Raw genomic sequence first — 20,940 nt, forward strand, 5'->3', positions numbered from 1 at the left:
AGGTACCGGGAAAATGGTTAAAATGTTGATATAAAAATAGTTATAGAGTTTAATATATGGAAAAAATGTTTTGTTTTAAGTTAATGTAGAATAATAAGCATGTTAATTTGCTAAGAAATATAATTAAAACTTTCTTGTGACTTTGACGGACATACGGACATCCGAACCCAATCTAATTTTCTTCAGAAGCTGTGTTGAAAACTTTTTTCTAAATAAAGAATATATATGGGTGGGTGGAGAATGGGATTATCGATGCAAGTACCTGTGGTTCATTCCTCATGTTCATTATAAAGAAACGTGAAGTAGTACTTCTTGGACATTTTCAGTATGTTGATTTTTATCTATAAAAATAGATCAGGATCTACATTTTAATAAATACGCACATTAATTAAACCTACCCAAATCGTTTAAACACACCGAAAGTAATTGATGGTGACACCTCTGCAAAAACTCTAATTATTCTTAATTTTGTATCACATAATATGGGCATGATATCAACAATGGTGTTCTGAAGATTAACTTTTCTTACTGAAATTGTTTCTGCTCTGTTTTTAATTAATTTGATTTTAAAATATGCTACATTTGTCTCTTTGTTGTTAATGTCCGTCATTTCGGAAATGCAATATGAAAATCATTTGTTAAATACTCACCGATTGGCTAATAGCTTGTGGTATTGGCTGCAATAGCCAATGAAAATCGCTGACGCTTTACAGGTCGACTTGGCACAAAGAAACAACCTGTATTATAAACAAATTTTGAACAACACTTTCGGCAATCTCCGCAATTTTTTTTTCTAGTTTTGAATAAAATACCAGGTCGGCTGTAATACAAATAATTAAAAAAATGCTGGCCTTAGAAGCACATAGTAGTATATATATATATATGAGGTTGAGCAATAACCAAGACCAGCCTTGCCAAATAAGCAACACAAAGCAAAAGATAAAGCAACATGATAAGCAACTAATAGTAATAAATAATAAATAATAACTGAGAGATTTGCGCTTATCTTAACCGTAAGCTTACAAATTGACATGACGCCTTATTAGTGATCGCTCCGCCCACTTAATCACGTGGCTCAGCGGGAAGAAAACCTAGACAAGCTAACACCAAAATGGCTTCTTTGCCTATAGACTGCATATAGATTTACGCGATATTCTGAATGATTTTATGGACTTGTTTAACACCATATTACACTTGTAAAGGGGTTGATGCCATTTAGTTATTCTGCAAATGCAAAAAATATACGATTAAAGAGAACATCAGCTATTTATAACAGGTAAGTCGGTACATTAAACACGCTCTCAAACGCTTGCGCGCTTACCGAAATCGAACCCGTTATTACGTGTAATGGTGGTATTTGCAATAAATTAACACTTCACCGGTATTTACCCGTGTTATGAACAAAATTATTACCGAAACATTCCCCCCTACCCGTGTATTTGACACGAAATAGCGCTTTATCAATGGAAATTCGGTGAAGTTTTACGCGCTTTCTGACGCCGGGTGGGTACCTCAATCCAACATGTTATTGCGTATAAATGTGATATTAATCATATTAAACATTGCTTATGGGACATTTATCAATCACTATAATTTAAAGCGCAAAAACAACACAGTAAGTTTGGACATTGTCTGATATAAAATTAGCGTTGTACGAAATGGAATACGGTCAGGCTATTATAAATTAATAAGGCTACCAATATCAGACGCTCGCGCAGGTACCGACTTCCCCGAAGTTACCGCATTTATTGGTTAACTAAATCAGTAATAATAACTCTTTTATAATAGCATTTATCGATACGTCTTTATTAAAATAATAACAAAATGTTTTTCACTTGTTTCTGACACACACACAGAAACGCGATTTTTAACGGGGATTTCGTAAAGTTACACGAATTGGGTACCAAAATTCTGAATTATTTTACATGCACACGTGACATAATACATACTAAATAATGCTTAGTTATTGCTTATACGACATTTCAAGTTTGTGAAATAAATTAATGTTCTATAAAGGGGATCTCGGTAATTCTTGAAGCTTCCACTCGCTCTTGTCAAGACCGCATTGCCGCGTTGGAAATGGTATAAATTTAATTCATCTAACTCATCTTTCTGGATAACAAATGTCAGAGTTGCATTAACCCTTTTTACACCGTTTTTGCCATATTTCATTTCCGTTTTTTAATCCGAACAAAATAAACGAAACTCGTTTAAAAATGAGATCTAGGCATTCGAGCTCCTAGTGTGGATTAAAAGCGTTTATTGGTGACACCACATGAGTTCAAATGTGTAGATACCGTTAATAAGATTATATATCACATGTCACCTTCAAATAACATGTATGATGTCAATTAAGTGCATTACTATCAGAGTAATAAAACACAGCATGAATTAGGCTTCATGCTGGGTTTCAGTTCTCATAAAGTAATGCAGATGAACATGTCTATGATACGGTTAAGCGATATACCCGATGATTTTGGTGAACATTTTTTGCCGTATAGATGCTCTCTACGTCAACGAATTCAAGGAAAAAAATTTGCTAATGAGCCGTACATTGACTCTGTCCGAATTTTTAGGGGAAATAACGATGAAATGGACGTCAAATCCCTTATTTTCAGCATGACTTTATCCATCTCTTACACTTCTCAAGATCTTTTTTCTGCTTTGGAAACGAAATAAATTCAATGTCACCAACTAATCTGTCCGGATATTGATTGTCCGAGTTACATAATCCCCATTGACACCGTTTAACCATTTTTAATCGTTTTTTTAAAGAGGAAAACAAAAGAAACTCGTTGGAATAAAAGTGAACCTAAACATGTAGCTTGTCTAGAAAATGGCGGACAGGTCATTGCTAACGAGTGCGCCCGATTAATCGATCGCTGATTGGTGGATCAATTCTAGTGGGCGGAGCGATCATAGATAAGGCGTCATGTCAATTAATGAAGACAATTAAAGACATAAAATAAGCATGGCAAAGAGGCTATTAAGCACATGGTAGTATACAAATATATGACAGAGCAATAACCAAGACCAGCCTAGCCAAATAAGCAGAACAAAACAAAACAAAAACATTGATCATTATCTTCATACAATGACACACTATTAATTATCAAAAATAATTATTATCTATCAGTCCAAATTGCAAACTTACGATATGTTCCCATAATTAGCTATTTCATTTGATTACACATTTAACATAAACATACACAAAACTTTCAATGTGTTTGTAGATTAACACTTGCTTTTCATCACCATTTCGGCCTTTGTTTACATTTTTGCGGAGTGATGTCATCTGCGTAAATGGGCACGAAAATTGTTCTTTTAATTGTTATTAAATATCTCAATAAATTAACAATATATGCAGTTTTTAAAGGTAATTATAAAATATTATGCTTGGTGTCCTAGATATTTCCATGAAAGAGCGTAAAATTATATTGATGTGTGTTCGCCAAGATTTCTGGAATTGAGCCCGCTATAGAGATGTTGTACGTTGAGGCGCGAACGACAACTCTGCTAGGAGAATGTCTTTCTAGATCAAATGTTTTGTGCCTCCCAAAAAGAGTTAATTTATTAAGTAAGTGCCTTATTCGTCTGCTTGCTTTAAGATTCTGATTTCATTTCCAGTTGGTTAATGTTAATGCTTTTTACTAATAAATTGATTTAATCACGTGAAATTAAATTGCTTGGATTATGAATATTTTTCTTCATTGTTCTTCATATATATATAGTAAAACCATCAATAGAGATACAATTAAAATTAGGAATAATTGTGGTAAAAGTGGATAATTCTAAAAATGAGCAATATCTCTGTATCCCATAATTTTTAGAAATCTCTGCAAAATTATGTAATTAGATATATGCTCATTTATAATGAACCAAGAAAGTTTCCAACAGTATTTTTTACAGATACCTGAAGAGTTTCATTTTGACATCAAAGAAATACACTTATAAATTCATATGGGCACAGTAACAATAAAAACTATTTTCATATTATTCTTCAAGTCTTTGTTGGTTCATTATATAAACACATGGCAAATTGTTTAGTTTTAATCAATTGGGAAATAAATATGGACTGTTGTGATAAATATATCAATCTATACTTATATGGCCTGTGATATATGTGATATGATAGTATATGTTACTGTCACATGTGACTGTACATAGCACTCAAAGAACAACAATACAATGAAAAGATACAACTCATTAAAAATTAACAAATGTTTTATTTATCAATACAGTACTTGCAATGAAGAGGTTTTTTTTCATTTTGTTGAATCACAATTCAAATAACTTGTTTATTTATTTTATGTCATTGAAACTCATCAACAGGTCAACTTTTTTTACGCCCTTCTCAATCTTAACAGTTTTCAGTTTTTCAGAACATAACTCGTAGGCACCAAATTCAATCGATGTCAAAAACAAAGAATTAAAAAAAACGAAAGTTGGCAAGCCAGTATAAAACATGATTCTGATGAAATTTCTCAGGAATGTTCCTGAGGTAAACTTTTTTCAAATTTGTTCAAATTATGCCCCTGGGGTAAAATTTGACCCTGCCCCGGGGTCACAAAATAAAAAAAATTCTTATATAAAGCCTATTTTGTAAAAACTTTCAAAATCTTCTCGTCCATAACTATTGGGTATAGGGCTATCAAATTCAGTATGTAGAGACATCTTATAGTCCTCTACCAAATTTGTTCAAATTATGCCCCTGGGGACATATTTGACCCTTCCCCAGGGGTCACAACATTGAACATCTGCTTATATAAAGTACAGCCAACGCGGCACAAACATAATCCGCGGCTACGCCACGGCCAGATTATAAGTACGCGGCCGAATCGTGTGTTGACGTGGCGTATCACCATGGCACTCGGCATCGATCCGCGCAACGACGCCGAGTCTATATTAACCTCGCGTACTTTCGCGGAGTAAATCCGCCGCATACGTACGCGGTGGATCGAGTGAAAAGATATCCACCAACATGTACATACATGACTGTATGTGTAGCGTAGAATTAATTACACGCAACTGTTAATGTTTAGTTCGATTATCATTATCAAATTTGTAATCCGAAACACCCTTCCGAATTTTAATGCTAATGCGACATTTGGCAAATTCTAGCGTCAAATAAACAGTGCGTAAATATCCTTAGTTTCATAAAAAGCGCACGAAAATTATGCAGACATGTAGAACGTCGTTTGCAAACTTTGGGTGTATTTTGTGTTGTATTAATACATGAACATCACGTCAGGCGTAAATCGCGTGTTAAGTGGAAAAAAACCGCCCCGATTAGACGTTATTTTATCATCTCTATAAATAGTAACAAATGCCAAAATGTATTTGATACTAAAGGAAATATCGAGAATGTTTGTGTATTGTAAATATTTACCAGCATTTGCTTTAAAACTGGAATATACATGATTATCGGGTAATTAGTAGCCATATTAACTATATAATATGAACAAAATAAAACGTGTTTATATACGCATATTTAAACAATAGTTATAATAAGCTAATAATTAATAAAACAACAAATACGTCGTCACCGTCTTGATTATTGATGTGGCTTTAAACTGCTAATTTTCTCAGCTTAAATATAATAACAAAATCAACATGCAATTAATTTATAAATCCACCATTTGCTGGAGCCTTGACCACTTGTATGTGCGAAAACATAATAACGTGACCTTGTTTATGTGTGAAATACATACACTACGGGCGGGAAACAAACTTAATTGGTCAGACACATTAACTATGCTTACATGTATATGCTAATAAAATCCGCGCACAATAAATTTATTATGATTTTTAGCCGGATTTTTTTCGAAAAAATCTCGGCTTATAGATTGATGTTGTCGGGCGGGCGGGGGGGCGGGCGGGCGGGCAGGGTGGCGGCGTGCTCGAAAATGTTAAAGTTCTTATTTCATGGTATAACTTTGGTATGCTTGGACCTAGAGTCTTCAAACTTGACATGAAGGTTGGCCAGGATTAACAGATGACCACTGGTCATTTCAAGGTCATTCATTTGAAGGTCAAGGTCACTGTGACCTTAAATGTTAAAATGTTAAAATTGTTATAACTTTGGTATGCTTGGACATAGAGTCTTCAAACTTGACATGAAGGTTTGCAAGCACACTTAGATGACCACTGGTCATTTCAAGGTCATTCATTCTAAGGTCAAGGTCACTGCTAGAACTGGTGTGATAGAAACCTTTTGGAGTGATCATAAGGCTGTCTGGATTTCTGTGTAGGTATGTGAAAGCAAAACAATAAATAGTATTATTTCATCTAAGTTTATTTTCTTACATTTGATAATGAAATTGATGGAAACTTCAAACAATATGTTACTAATTTGCTAATAAAAAAATTGAGATCAAACTTTCCTAATTGTCAATTCAAGTTCATATTTGTGACCTTAAATGTTATTGTTGTTCATGTATATGCATGCATTCAAAACATAACACAAGGTTTGCTCATGCCTTGAAAAGTACTTACATTTCATTTTGACCTTTGAACAATATTTCAGTAATTTAAGTATTGCATTGACAAAAACACGAAAGGTACTTTCCTGTCATTTAAATCAAAAATCCGGCTTCAATGCGGTCATCTCCGACCGCGGAACTCTTGTAATTATTATTATAATTGTTATTTCAAAATTTGTTAATTACATGCAACTAATAATTTTTAAAAGATATTTTATTTCATGATGCGCATCGACTCAGCATCATGTCGCGGATCGCGGCATGCCTCGGCGGACAGATGCAAAGTTTCGCGGCGAAATGCGACTTGCCGCCGCATACTGATGCGGCTTCAACAACTGATGCGGCATCGACTCGTTTCACCTTGCCGCCGCGGATCGCGAAATACGTTTGTTCCGCTTTGGCTGTACTGTAGGGTCTATTTTGTGAAAACTTAACAAATCTCCTCGTCCATAACCATTGGGCCTATAGGGCTACCAAATTCGGTATGTAGTAGCATCTTATAGTACTCTACCAAGTTTGTTCAAATTATGCCCCTGGGGTCAAGTTTGAACCTGCTCCGAGGGTCACAAAATTGAACATATGCTTATATAAGGCCTATTGTGGGATTTTTTTTAAATCTTCTTGTCCATAACCATATGGCAAAGGGCTACCAAATTTGGCATGTAGTGACATATAATAGTTCTCTTCTTAGTTTGTTCAATATGCCCCTGGGGTCAAATTTAAAACTGCCCGGGGGTCACAAAATTGAATATAAGCTTATAAAGGGCTTGTCCATAACCATTGGGCCTAGGGCTACCAAATTTGGTATGTAGTGACATCTTATAGTCCTCCACTAAGTGTGTTTATATTATGCCCCTGGGGTCAAATTTGACCCTGCCGTGGGGGTCACAAAATTGAACATACGCTTATATGGAGCCTATTTTGTGAAAACTTTAAAAATCTTCTTGTCCATAACCATCGGGTCTAGGGCTGTCAAATTTGGTATGTAGTGACATCTAATAGTCCTCTTCCAAATCTGTTCAAATTTTATCCATGGGTTCAAATTTGATCCTGCCCCGGGGGTCACAAAATTGAACATATGCTTATATAATGCCTATTTTGTGAAAACTTAAACAAAAATTATTGTCCATAACCATTATGCCTAGGGCTACACAATTTGGTATGTAGTGATATTGTATAGTCCTTTATTTAGTTTGTTGAAGTTATGCCCCAGGGGTCAAATTTGACCCTGCCCTGGGAGCCACAAAATCGATTATATGCTTATATAGTGCCTATTTTGTGAACACTTAAAAAATCTTCCTGTCTTTTAACCATAAGGCTGTGGCACTTCTACCCTTATTTGAATATATTTGTGTTCAAAGGTTCGTTTAAGTCGCGTTGTGTAATTTTTTGTTTTGACTTAAATGTTCCAGGTTCGTTTAACTACTCATCAGTTTGCGAAAGAATGCAACAAGTCTTTTTATAACATGATAGGGCTACCAAATTCGGTATGTAGTGACATCTTATAGTTCTCTACCAAGTTTGTTCAAATTATGCCCCTTGGGTCAAATTTGACCCTGCGCGGGGGGTCACAATACTGACCATACACTAATGGGGCCTATTTTGCGAAAACTTTAAAAATCTTCTTGTCCATAACCATTGAGCCTAGGGCTACCAAATTTGGTATGTATAGACATCTAATAAACTTCTACCACATTTGTTCAAATAATGCCTCTGGGTCAACTTTAACCCTGCCCTGGGGATTCACAAAATTGAATAAACGCTTATAAAGCGCCTATTTTGTGAAATCTTAAAAAAAATCTTCTTGTCAAAAACCATTCGGAGCATTGCTACCAAATTTGGTATGCAGTAACATCATTCTTATAGTCCTCTTATACCAAGTTTGTTCAAATTTTGCCCTTTGGGTCAAATTTGACCCACGGTTCACAAAATTGAACATTATATACGCTCATATCTTGCTTATTTTGTGAAAACTTTTAGAATATTATTGTCTTTAACTCTAGGACCTAGGGCTACCACATTTTTATGTAGTGAGATATAGTGGTCCTCTACAAAGTTTGCTCAAATTATGCCCCTGAGGTTAAATTTGACCCAGCCCAGGGGGTCACAAAAGTGTACAAGTGCTTAAATTCCCGGGTGTACATTGTCCAGGGTAATCATGGAACTTAGGCTGGAAATCCATGGTATAACATGGAATTCCATGGAAATCCCTGGAATTTGAAACAGTTTCCAGGGTTTTCCAGGCTTTTTTTCTAGAAATGTCCATGAAACGTGGACTTTTTTTCCAAGCATTTTCCAGCCTTGGATGGAAAAGCATGGAAAAGGAATGGAAAACGCTGGATTAAGGCTGGATAACCATGGAAAATATTTCCAGATAGCATGGAAAGTGGAACATAGAATTTTTTAAGCATGGAAAAGACTCTAACATTTTCAGCTGACCCTGGAAAAAACTTAGACTTTATAAGAGGAGAAAATAACTTATAAAAATGCAACACATTTTATTCAAAGTAAATCAGAGTTCAACAATTTACACAACATATGAATAAAACATAAAACAATGTGCATAGTTTGGGCAGAAATAGTAGTAGTTATAGTAGTAGTAGTAGTGGTAGAAGTAGTAATGCTGAGGCTGGCAGTAGAATATGTTGTAGGAGTAGAAGTAAAAGTGGTTGTTGTATAAGTTGTATAAGCAGTTAAACTACTGATAATTATACTATTGGTGCAAATTTAAGTGACAGTAGCAGTAGTAGCAGTTATTATTGTGTTGTTGTTTTAGCATTTACAGGAATAGTAGCAGTAACGGTAGCAATAGTAGTATAAATAATAATAACAATACTAGTAGCAGCAGTAGTAGTAGTAGTTAAGGAAGTAGCATTAGCAGCAGCAGCAGTAGTAGTAGTAGAAGTAGTAGTAGTAGAAGTAGTAGTAGTAGAAGTAGCAGCAGCAGCAGTAGTAGCAGTAGCAGCAGCAGCAGCATCAGTAGCAGTAGTAGTAGCAATAGTAGTTGAAGTACTAGTAGTAGTAGTAGTAGTAGTAGTAGTGGTAGTAGTAGTAGTAACAGCAGCAGCAGCAGCAGTAGCAGTAGTAGTAGTAGTAGTCGCTGCAGCAGGAGTTGTAGTAGTAGTAGCAGCAGCAGTAGCAGTAGTAGTAGCAGCAGCAGCAGGAGGAGTAGTAGCAGCAGCAGCAGTAGCAGCAGCAGTAGCAGTAGTAGTAGTAGTAGTTGAAGCAGTAGTAGTAGTTGAAGCAGTAGTAGTAGTAGTAGCAGTAGTAGCAGCAGTAGTAGTAGTAGTAATAGTAGTAGTAGTAGAAGTAGTAGTAGTAGTAGTAGTAGTATAAGTAGAAGTAGTAGTAGTAGTAGTAGTAGTAGTAGTAGTAGTAGTAGTAGTAGTAGTAGTAGTAGTAGTAGTTGTTGTTGTTGTTGTTGTTGTGGCTGTTGTAATAGTAGTAGTAGTTTTGCAGAAATAGTAGTAGTAGTAGTAGTAGTAGTAGTACTAGTAGTAGAAGTAATAGTAGTAACTTTCAAAGCAATGTCTACAAGTTTAAATTCTTTAACCCTGTTCAAGGTGTATACACACTCAATATTTAACTACAGTCCAGGTTTGCAATTAACAAACTATCTGATAAACCTGTGTGTGAGTCAGATATGTCTGCTGCTAATCTATTGGTTATAAAATATCACAGCCTTTTCTGATTGGCTGAGTTCAAATACAGAAAGTTTACCTGTTAGATTGAAATTCTGGCGTATTGTAGAAAACTTGCAGGTTAAACTTGTTGTTAAAATGAAGTTAATGTAATGTTCACAAACAGTAGAATTAATGAGTTTTTCCATTAACAAGAATTTCTTAAAATAATAATGTATGGATATCATTTGGAAAGTGACATGAAATGTTGTTAAAAAGTGATGCATACAAGTGTTTCAGAAGTCTGTCTAGGAATAGAACAACAACTGAAGGTTTGTGCTTTTCATTATTTCTAAATATTCCTTTAAATTTATTCTTCTTATGTCATCATTGTAGACCTTTTTTATGTGACATTTTAGGTAAAAGTATGGCAAATATAGAAGTTTAAAAGCAGCTGTCACACACATTTTCACTAAGTGCAGTTTGCAGCTTGATAAAGGAAGTCCTATGTGGAGATATTAATAAGCTGGAATGTAGTATCGGAAGTTTATAATGCATGGCTAGGGAACTGAGGCTAAGGGAGTTATGTGCTGTGCATGATGAGAACTCAATGCTCATTAATGCTGTTAATGTTTATAAATAAATTAATTAAACCAATAGCATTGTGTTTTAGGTTTCACTGTGCATTTTCATACCAATAGAATGACACATCATTCTAATTATAGCAATAATAAATTTGTACTAATCATACCTACAAATTTTGTTATGCTTTGCTTTGTGATGTATTAACTTCATTGTAAGTTATTATTTAAAGACAATTTTACTAAATATTTAAAACAATACTTGAATTATTTTCTATATACATTTTCATTATGTGCTTTAACTGTAGCTGACCAGTTGATGGAAGATACTGCAGAGTTTGGCAGGGAAATAACCCAAGACAGCAAAGCGGCTCTTTTGGCGCATTTACCAAGAGGACTAACATGGCCACAAATTCATGGTAAATATTGTTATGCCCCGGGCTCATATAAGTAATTTAGTGTTAACCACCTGAAAGTATTTTGTCTTTTTGGTATCCAATATTTTGGTCTAGTTTCAATTACAGGTTATTTTTATATGAATTAGCAAATTAGCATATCTTTCATATAGCAATATCTGAATATAAAATTCCTATATATGTTTGAGTTTCCAGATACATGCTAGTGTACCCCGTTTTGGGGCATTTAAGAAAACAACAATATATATTTCAAAATAAAAGAGAGTCATATAAAAATATAAGTTAAATCACCAATTTATTCACTTGAAAGTCTCAGTTTTCCTGTGTGGTTGCCTGTTTGCAAGTAGATTAAAGCCCGCTTGCAAACTTTAAGAGAATAAATTTCAGTAAATGGAAAAGAAATATTTGCTAACTACTTAGGATCGTAAATGTTCGCTCAAATACAAAAAAGCCAGATGTACCGAATTGAGCAGTGATATGAAATATCTAAAATAGATTAAAATATAAATGAGCATTGAAGTATAGATATTCAATCATATGATTGCTGCACATTTACTTTTACAGATGAATGTAAAAAACTTATGACTTTCTTGTAATATTGTTTGCTTTGTTTTTCTTTCAGAGATCATGCAGGAGCCGTACAGTATAACAGCAGTACAAGTTCTATAAAAGATCCACGACCTACTGAAGCCCAGCTAATTAACAAAAAAGTTTTTAAAAACTGTAATTTTATCCCACCTGGGTACTTATAATTTACTAAGCTGCCTTCACAAGTTTTAGACTTGCAATTATATTTTAAACTGTCACTTGGAAAGTAATACATGTACATGCATTATGTTCTGAATTTCTTTGAACAATAAAATTATATGAAAGTATTTTAATGAAATTGAGCACCTAAATTGCATTAAAGTGAAAGTAGCTGAGAAAAATAGTATCCTTGTGCTCATGGGCAGCTACATGTATTGTGACAAACATGAAGTAGCTAAAATAACTTAAATTTTTCATTTTGTTTCTTGTATATTGTTTGTACAGGGTTCGTGAATTGTTACTGTATATTATTTGACTTGCTTGTATTTTGTTACTTTGAATACATGTTGTTAAGGTTGCATTATACTTTTTAACTTTTAAAGTTGGCCTGTTCTGTTATGTAAGGGCCTGATTTATGATAATGGACCTAGAGGCTTTGTAAGCATGTATTAGACAACACTTGTTTGATCTGAATAATTTGTTAAATAAATGTAACACAATTTGTAATCTGATGTTATATTTTGATGAATTGTGAACAAAATAATACATCGAAGAAACTAAGGCATTATGTTGATTTTTTGTTTTGTTTTAATCTAACCTTAAATTATGATTTATTTAAGCTGCGAGTATTGTATTCATTTAATACATGAATATTGTTTTTAGACCAGAAATTTCTTTTTCTATTCAGTGACCATGGTAAACGCTGGACAATTTTCCATGTTATACCAGGCATCCATGGAATATTAAACAAAGAAAAACCCTGGAACATTTTCCAGGGTTTTCCAGCCAGCATGGAAAAAATACCGTCCGAATACTCCATGTAATCTGGAAAACCCTGGAAAAAAATCCATGGTTTTCCATGGTTTTCCAGATTACATGGAGTATTCGGACGGTATTTATTCCATACTGGCTGGAAAACCCTGGAAATTGTTCCATGGTAATTATTCCAGGGAGCCTGGAAAACCATGGAAACTATTCCAGGCTATTTCCACATACCATGGACAATTTTCCACCCTTTTTTTTTAAATATTGACGCTGGAAAAGGCTGGAAACTTAGTCAGAATACTCCAGCCTCATATTTTCCATGGATTTCCATGGAAAACCCTGGACAAAGTACACCCGGGTAGGGCCAATATTTAAGTATTTGCACATGCCAAGAATATTTGTTTCAGCCTTTTCTTCAGCAGTGGAGTGATAAAGGGCTTTCATGGCCCTCTTGTTTGTTATTTGTGGAGATTTCATTCTCGTCAGGACATGCCTGCCCACCGACACTTCCAGAACTGCCATCACCGACACTGGTGTCATCAGCATGTGACCTGGCATACATGAAATACATAAATCTTATATATACAGTATTTATTTATTTATTTATAAATTGTATCGTTTAATAATCTTGTTGTGGCATTGTAGATATGGTGCCTGTCTAGCCATTGGGAGGCCACAGGTTTGATCCCTACTTGGGGAGGGTTCTCATGATCTTTACAAAAACACTATGTACTGGTTCTTCCCAGAAAACAGACTTGAGAGTATCTCAATAAGCCTAAGGCTTTGGATGCAGTCTAGCTAAAATGAAGAAGTTTATTTTTATACATACATTAATCTTAATGTTTATTTGAATGGTTTTCAATAAAGTAAATATTAATTTCCTAGTCCTACCACATAAAGCATTTTATGTTTTGTTCTCACAAAAACCATTCACGTCCATATTCAAAAAGTGGTTGTTAATCTTAAAAATCTTTGAACTAGAGGCATGTTACTGTTGAGTTAAAATTATATCTACATAAATATATACTTAAATGCCAAACCCTATAAAGAACAAATAGCCAATTTTGGAGACGATATATATTGATATCATAACCCATGAATTCATTCAATCTGATCCCTGGAATTACTCTAACTTGGTGGACTTGAAGAGTCATCATGACTGATAAGCAGTTTCAAACACCTATAAAAAAGTAATAGCAAGATATAAATGCATGTTTCTTTTATATAAATACAACAACACACAAATATACTGATTAAATGCAAATAACAATACAATTTATATTCAAAGGAGGTACTTCATACTCAAATTCTAATAATCAAGTGCCTAAGTGATAAGCTAGAAATAAAGGTCTGATGTTTTCAAATGTTATTGAATAATATTGCTACATACATGTATAAATATGCATGATCTGAGTGTCATAGAACATACATTTTTTAACTGTTGTTGTTTTTTGCACTATTTTGTAATGAAAAGTTTTAGTAAAAATGCACGGTCTATAATTAATTAACTTTGATTGCATATATGATTATGCCCCCCTTCGAAGAAGAGGGGGTATATTGTTTTGCACATGTTGGTCTGTCTGTCTGTCCACCAGATGGTTTCCGGATGATAACTCAAGAACGCTTAGGCCTAGGATCATGAAACTTCATAGGTACATCGATCATAACTGGCAGATGACCCGTATTGATTTTCAGGTCACTAGGTCAAAGGTCAAGGTCACAGTGACTTGAAATAGTAAAATGGTTTCCGGATGATGACTCAAGAATGCTTATGCCTAGGATCATGAAACTTCATAGGTACATCGATCATGACTGGCAGATGACCACTATTGATTTTCAGGTCACTAGGACAAAGGTAAAGGTCACAGTTACTCGAAATAGTAAAATGGTTTCCGGATGATAACTCAAGAATGCTTAGGCCTAGCATCATGAAACTTCATAGGTACATTGATCATAACTGGCAGATGAACTGTATTGATTTTCAGGTCACTAGGTCAAAGGTCAAGGTCACAGTGACTCAAAACAGTAAAATGGTTTCCAGATGATAACTCAACAATACTTACGCCTAGGATCATGAAACTTCATGGGAACATTGATCATGACTGGCAGATGACCCCTTTTGATTTTCAGGTCACTAGGTCAAAGGTCAAGGTCACAGTGCAGTGACTCGAAACAGTAAAATAGTGTCAGGATGATAACTCAAGAATGCTTATGCCTAGGATCATGAATCTTCACAGGTACAATGATAATGACCGGCAGATAAAATCTATTGATTTACAGCTCACTAGATCAAAGGTCAAAGTCACAGTGACTTGAAATTGTAAAATGGTTTCCGGATGATAACTCAAGAACACTTACGCCTAGGATCATTACACTTCATAGGTACATTGATAATGACTGGCAGATGACCCCTATTAATTTTCAGGTCACTAGGTCATAGGTCAAGGTCACAGTGACTCAGTAAAATGGTTTCCTGATGATAACTCAAGAATAATAAGGCCTAGGATCATGAAACTACATAGGTACATTGATCATGACTGGCAGATGACCCCTATTAATTTTCAGGTCACTAGGTCAAAGTTCAAGGTCACTGACAAAAAACGTATTCACACAATGGCTGCCACTACAATTGACAGCCCATGTGGAGGGCATGCATTTTTTTCCAAACAGCACTTGTTTATATTATATTCACATACTATAACAGCATGAGATGTATAAATAATTTAAAACGGGTTGATAGGCTGAAACGGTAATTCATCACCTTTATTTGAGATTTACATGTCTTTACTTTCTAGATAGAAATGATCTTTTGCCCGTGGTATTTTGTTGGCACCTTGTTCCTGTTCATGGAGTTTGGACCATTTCTATCCACCAATTATTAGAGCATACCCTGGTGTATCTGCAACATCAATATACGCACAAGGGTTTAAATAAATACAGAAAAAAAAAGAAAAAAAATGAGGCCATATTAAATCAAATTCTTTTTTTTTACCGATTTATACTAAATAAAATGTTTATAATAATACTGCTTGCCATCTACATGGTGTAATACTCCTAAAAATACGATATTTATGTACATCGACATATAAGATATCGATACACTAATGATACCTTCCCGTTTGGCATCGCATCTTGCCTGCTTATAGCTCTAATCCATGCGGTTTTCGTGGCATGATTTCATATATGCCAAATTGTCCCACATCAGGCCTTTACCTTGGGAGTTTGGAAAAAATCATATAATTTATAGTTATATACTTTGTAAGGTTATTATAGAATAAAATTCATATATAATAAGCATTCTAACACGGCACTTGACTTGTTTTCTATAGACAAAGAAGGAAATCAAGCGTGGGTTATTCTGCAATAACTTATGGGCGGAGCTTATACACTGAAAGCACGCGCTGAGCAAAACAAAACAAAACATGCCGATACATTTTCCACCAGCGTAATAATCCGGTATTTTATGAATGAAAGTCACGTGACAAACTACTACGCTATGAACAGATTGCGTAAAATTGACCCAATTTCCCACGGTGTTAGTCTGCTGCTTCGATACTAAAATGGCTGAAGTTCGAATCGGAGTTGTTTTCTTGTAGATTTAACACTCTGGCGTTAGTGAAAACATGTTAGTTTACGCAAGTTGCTGTTGTTCTTAGTTTACCAAACGTGAGAAATGAAATGGTTTTTTTCCATCCAGTTTGGCTGTTATTGAGGGCGGAGATCTGATCGACAGAACAGCCGAAAGCTATTTTTATGGGCGGAGCTTCACATAAAATAGTATGCAAGAAAAATAAGATACATTCTATAAATCTTTAGTAAAAATCGTGTTAGAATCGAAATAATTCGTGTACGTTATAGTTTGTTGTCGAATAACCCACGGCCGGAAGTTTAGATGCGTGGTTTCAAATCACTCGTGCTTCGCACTCGTGATTTAATCCCTACGCATCTAAACTTCCGGCCGTGGGTTATTCGACAACAAACTATAACGTACACGAATTATTTCTTAATTAGACACTTCTTTCTTTAAAAAAAAACACAAAAAAAGACAACAATGGAAATTGGGATTTTTTTTGTTCAATATTGGTTTGGAATCGGGTACCTTTTAGGGCAATTTTTACATAGCAGAAACTCCCTGATATAATATAAAGTAATTGTTCTATAATGAATATGTGCCATTTTATTGCTACAGTAGCCAAAATAATACATGTTTTCAGAATTATTGATTTATAAACATGAGTAATGAAGTACTTTGACTGTCACTACATGACATGTCTATAAATAGAAACTGAGTTCCTGGGAAAGAGACACTTTCTGACCTTGTTTGCATTTGTGTGGTTGTCAGATTACTGTACAGTGCAATATATTTTATAAATAAACAAATAACAAATTATATAAAATGGATACTCTTTAAATAGCTTTAGTTGGATTTTAAGAAGTTTTCAAACGTATGTATGCAATTAATTGAGAAATTTCAAAACATTGTATAAATAAGTACTCTTAAAAGATTTAAGTTGTTGTGCCTTGTGGTTGGATTGTAAGAAGTGTTCAAAGGTAGGTAATAATTTTAATAATTAATTTTAGCATTATGCGGTTGTTATTGGTTTTGTGAGAAAATAGATAAAAACGCATCAATATTTCTTCAGTCACATTTCAACATGTCAAACTTCTACACAATAACACTGATACTGAAGTTTATTGTCACTCTTAACTATTTTTTTATTGGAATCTATGCATATATTTTAGATGTGTAAAGGCTTATTTATAACAACATATGCGTAATACAATATCACTGCAGTATGTTTAATAAGATTATTTAACATTGACAGTAATTCAATATCTTGATGTTACTCTGTTTTGTAGTAGACAGGTGTGCTGTGAGTCCCACAGGAGACAGGCTGTACATCTCCAGCTACAGGCCGCAGCAGAAGCTTCTCACCCTGGCCAGGGATGGCACACTCCTGGCTACATACACAGACCCAGCACTAGGTGGCCTATGTGGTCTACATGTGACCCCTGCAGGCCAGGTGCTGGTCTGTGGACAATGGTCCAAAACTGTACTACAGGTGGGCTGGGAGGGAGAGAGTAAGCTGGCTAATCTTGCTACTGGGGAGGATGGAGTGAGGCAACCATGGTCAGTCTGCTACAGCAGCACCACATCATCCATCATTGTGGGACAGTGGTGGGACGACGACATCCTGGTGTTCAGAGTGGAATAGTGTGTACATGTATGTATGAGTTGTTGTAATTAGTATTTCAATTACCATGTGTTGTTAAGCATACAAACATAGTAGTGTGTGATGTTACAATACAACATTAAGTGTGTAGTTTAAGATACAAATAATTTATGTACACATATTGTTATCTAATTACACACTGTGAGGGTTTTTGTTGGAACATTAGATCTAATGCATATTATGTTATGGTGTCATAACATTTGTGTCATTATGGTCCTAACATTTAGTTCTTGTAAACTGTGCATGAAAAAACAAAGCATTTCAACTGAAAATTTCATATTTGTACATAAATGCACATGGACATAGCAACTAAGGCTATTTTTAGACTTTCATTTCTATAAACACCATGCCATGTAAGAAATGTATATGGATGAATATTTTTTATATAAAATATTGTTTAAGTAATCTTTGGAGGCGCATATATTGGAATTTTACGCAATGTTTACAGAAAGGTAACACTTGATGTGAGATTTATTAATTTGCCACATTTTATGCTGTTGAGCATTTGTTATTGATTTTCATTACATTTATATAAATTTGTGTGAATCCTAAATATACATACAACAAAAACATCAAGCTATTTTGCTGCTCCAGTCGCTGCTGAGTCAGGACAAGGATGCTGAGGATGTGGTGGACAAGGATGACCTGAATACACAGAAGGTAACAAAGACGTTTTTAATTATCAGGCCTTTTCATGGCCAATTTGGGAAAAAATGCAATTTTGGGATTTTTATTTTTTGTGTGCGAAAAGTCCATTGATTTCAGAAAAACAAATTTAATATAACTATTTCTAAAACTTAAATTTAAAGAATAAAATCATATTACGCTAGTAATATACTCTTTTTAGATCTTATTGAAATATAATTGAGACATATTAATCATAAGGCACTTATTATGCCCCCCATTTGTAGAAGAGGGGGTATATTGTTTTGCACATGTCGGTCCTTCTGTCCGTCCACCAGATAGTGTCCTGATGATAACTAAAGAACGCTAAGGCCTAGGATCATGAAACTTCATAGGTACATTGATCATGACTGGCAGATGACCCCTATTGATTTTCAGGTCACTAGGTCAAAGGTCAAGGCCACAGTGATTCGAAATAGTCAAATGGTTACCGGATGATAACTACAGAATGCTTAAGCCTAGGATCATCAAACTTCATAGATACATTGATCATGACTGGCAGATGACCCCTATTGATTTTCAGGTCACTAAGTCAAAGGTCAAGGTCACAGTGACAAAAAACATATAAACACCATGGCTGCCACTACAACTGACAGCCCATATTGGGGGCATGCATGTTTTACAAAACAGCCCTTGTTAAAGAAAGAAAAAACGCTTTGCGTATGGGTCCGTTTCACATACCCATAAAAGGAAAAGACCTGCTTATGTATTCCCTATGTATTAAGAATGCAAAAAAGATGAGGTGGAAAAGAAAAGTATGAATTTACTTAAGATAAAATACCCTTTTTACTTGTTTGTATAGTGTAAACTCATATATATATATATATATATATATTCATCCGAAATTTCGTGGTCAAAAAGACTTTTACGGACACATTAGTTTATTTTGTGGATTTCTCAGTTCAGAAAAATAAATGATGAATTTGTGTCAGTTACTTTTCTGTGTGTGATAAATTTGTGGATCAGTGAACCCTTAAAATCAACCAAAATAATGTCCCTGAAATAATAATGGTTTACAATGTAACCTGTGTATTAAGAATGTTATATCTCAAGGGACATAGAAGTTATGAGGTTTTTTTGAAACCTAAACGCAGATTTCGAAACCTAAACACGGACCCTAAGTTCAAGGTCAAGATCACAGGGGTAAAAATTTGTGTGCGTATGGAAAGGCCTTGTACATATACACATGCATACCAAATATGAAGGTTATATCTCAAGGGACATAGAAGTTATGAGCATTTTTCGAAACCTAAATGCAAAGTGTGACGGAAAGACGGACAGACAGACAGACGGACAGTCAGATCACTATATGCCCCCTTTTCTTTGAAAGGGGGCATACTTAAACCATTTTGTATTAAAACATTGTTGGCTAATGTTATACTAATCTGTGAATTCAAAATGATAATTTTCACTAAACTTTCAGAGATGTTATTTTATAAGCCAATATGCGGCTCATCAATAATATTAATTGTTGTCGTCTCAGATAAGCATGTCAAGTCCACATAAGCTTATCAGGTAGGACACTTTACGACTAGACTGGATTTTTGTAAAAAGGACACTTCCTTTCAACGAAAAAAACCTTTGAAGAGGAAAGTGTTGTCCCTATTAGTGTGTGCAGACTGCGCAGACTTATAAGGGATAAGAATTTGAGCACATGCATTAATAGGGGGAATTTTGACAAGATGAAATTGACAAGAATGATATGATTTAACAAAACATAAAATGGCGTCTTTTATTGTGTATATCATGTTTACAGCAGGACTTGTTTTACTTGAGGATCAATAACTCAAACTCTTCTTCAGCTCGATGCTTTCCAACTTATCATACAGGAACCTCAGTTACACAACACCCCGAGAATTTCTGTCATCCTCACAAGGCCTTGAGTTTTTATAAAGTTGTGAGATATTTAATAAAGCTTATAAATATGATTCCATGGAATGCATTTGTTCTCAATAAGAAGGACCCCGGCCTCATTCCCAGAACAGTGTAATAAAAGCTTTAGAGTTAGTTTTCATGCATGCAATGGCAACAATGTAAGGATGCATGTTATGGGAAAACAGGACTTAATGCATGTGTGTAAAGTGTTGTCCCAGATTAGCCTGTGCAGTTCGCACAGACAACACATTCCCCTTTTATGGAGTTTTTAATTTAAATGAAGTTTTTTCTAAATCAAAATTCCATCTATGCAGAAATTCCATGATAAGCCTGTGTGGCTGCACATGCTAATCTAGGGAGACACTTAGGGCAACATTTATTAAGCCCTGTTTTCTCAGAGCAAGACAGTCTACAATCTGTTACAGAGTTGTACAAGGTGATATAATGTGAGCATTGTTTTTGGAAAATGGAGCTTAATGCATTGTTAGTGCAATCCACTGGTAAGCCTAAGCAGTGTGCACACAGACTAATCAAGT

At 34.8% G+C, this 20,940-nt stretch overlaps 1 protein-coding gene and 2 long non-coding RNA genes across 8 annotated transcripts in view; 2 read left to right on the forward strand and 1 right to left on the reverse strand.

Moving 5' to 3' along the window:
• Nucleotides 1-20,940, forward strand: part of LOC127871207 (uncharacterized) — a 617,936-nt gene that overhangs the window by 227,618 nt on the left and 369,378 nt on the right. For 3 of the 6 annotated variants that reach the window (XM_052413945.1, XM_052413947.1, XM_052413946.1), the window contains exon 4: nt 18,440-18,505. The exons of the other annotated variants lie outside the window; for them this stretch is intronic. The gene's annotated coding sequence lies outside the window, so the exon portion shown is untranslated. The remainder of the gene's footprint in view (nt 1-18,439; nt 18,506-20,940) is intronic. 6 annotated transcript variants of the gene reach the window in all.
• Nucleotides 1-20,940, reverse strand: part of LOC127871217 (uncharacterized) — a 229,608-nt gene that overhangs the window by 126,834 nt on the left and 81,834 nt on the right. The gene's annotated exons all lie outside the window — the stretch shown is intronic.
• On the forward strand, nt 9,967-11,949 carry LOC127871215 (uncharacterized). The gene is made up of 3 exons (XR_008045222.1): nt 9,967-10,434; nt 10,992-11,102; nt 11,722-11,949. It is a non-coding gene; the product is annotated as an uncharacterized LOC127871215 (long non-coding RNA).

This window comes from Dreissena polymorpha, chromosome 3, assembly GCF_020536995.1.
Source record: "Dreissena polymorpha isolate Duluth1 chromosome 3, UMN_Dpol_1.0, whole genome shotgun sequence".
Taxonomy (NCBI): Eukaryota; Metazoa; Mollusca; class Bivalvia; order Myida; family Dreissenidae; genus Dreissena; species Dreissena polymorpha.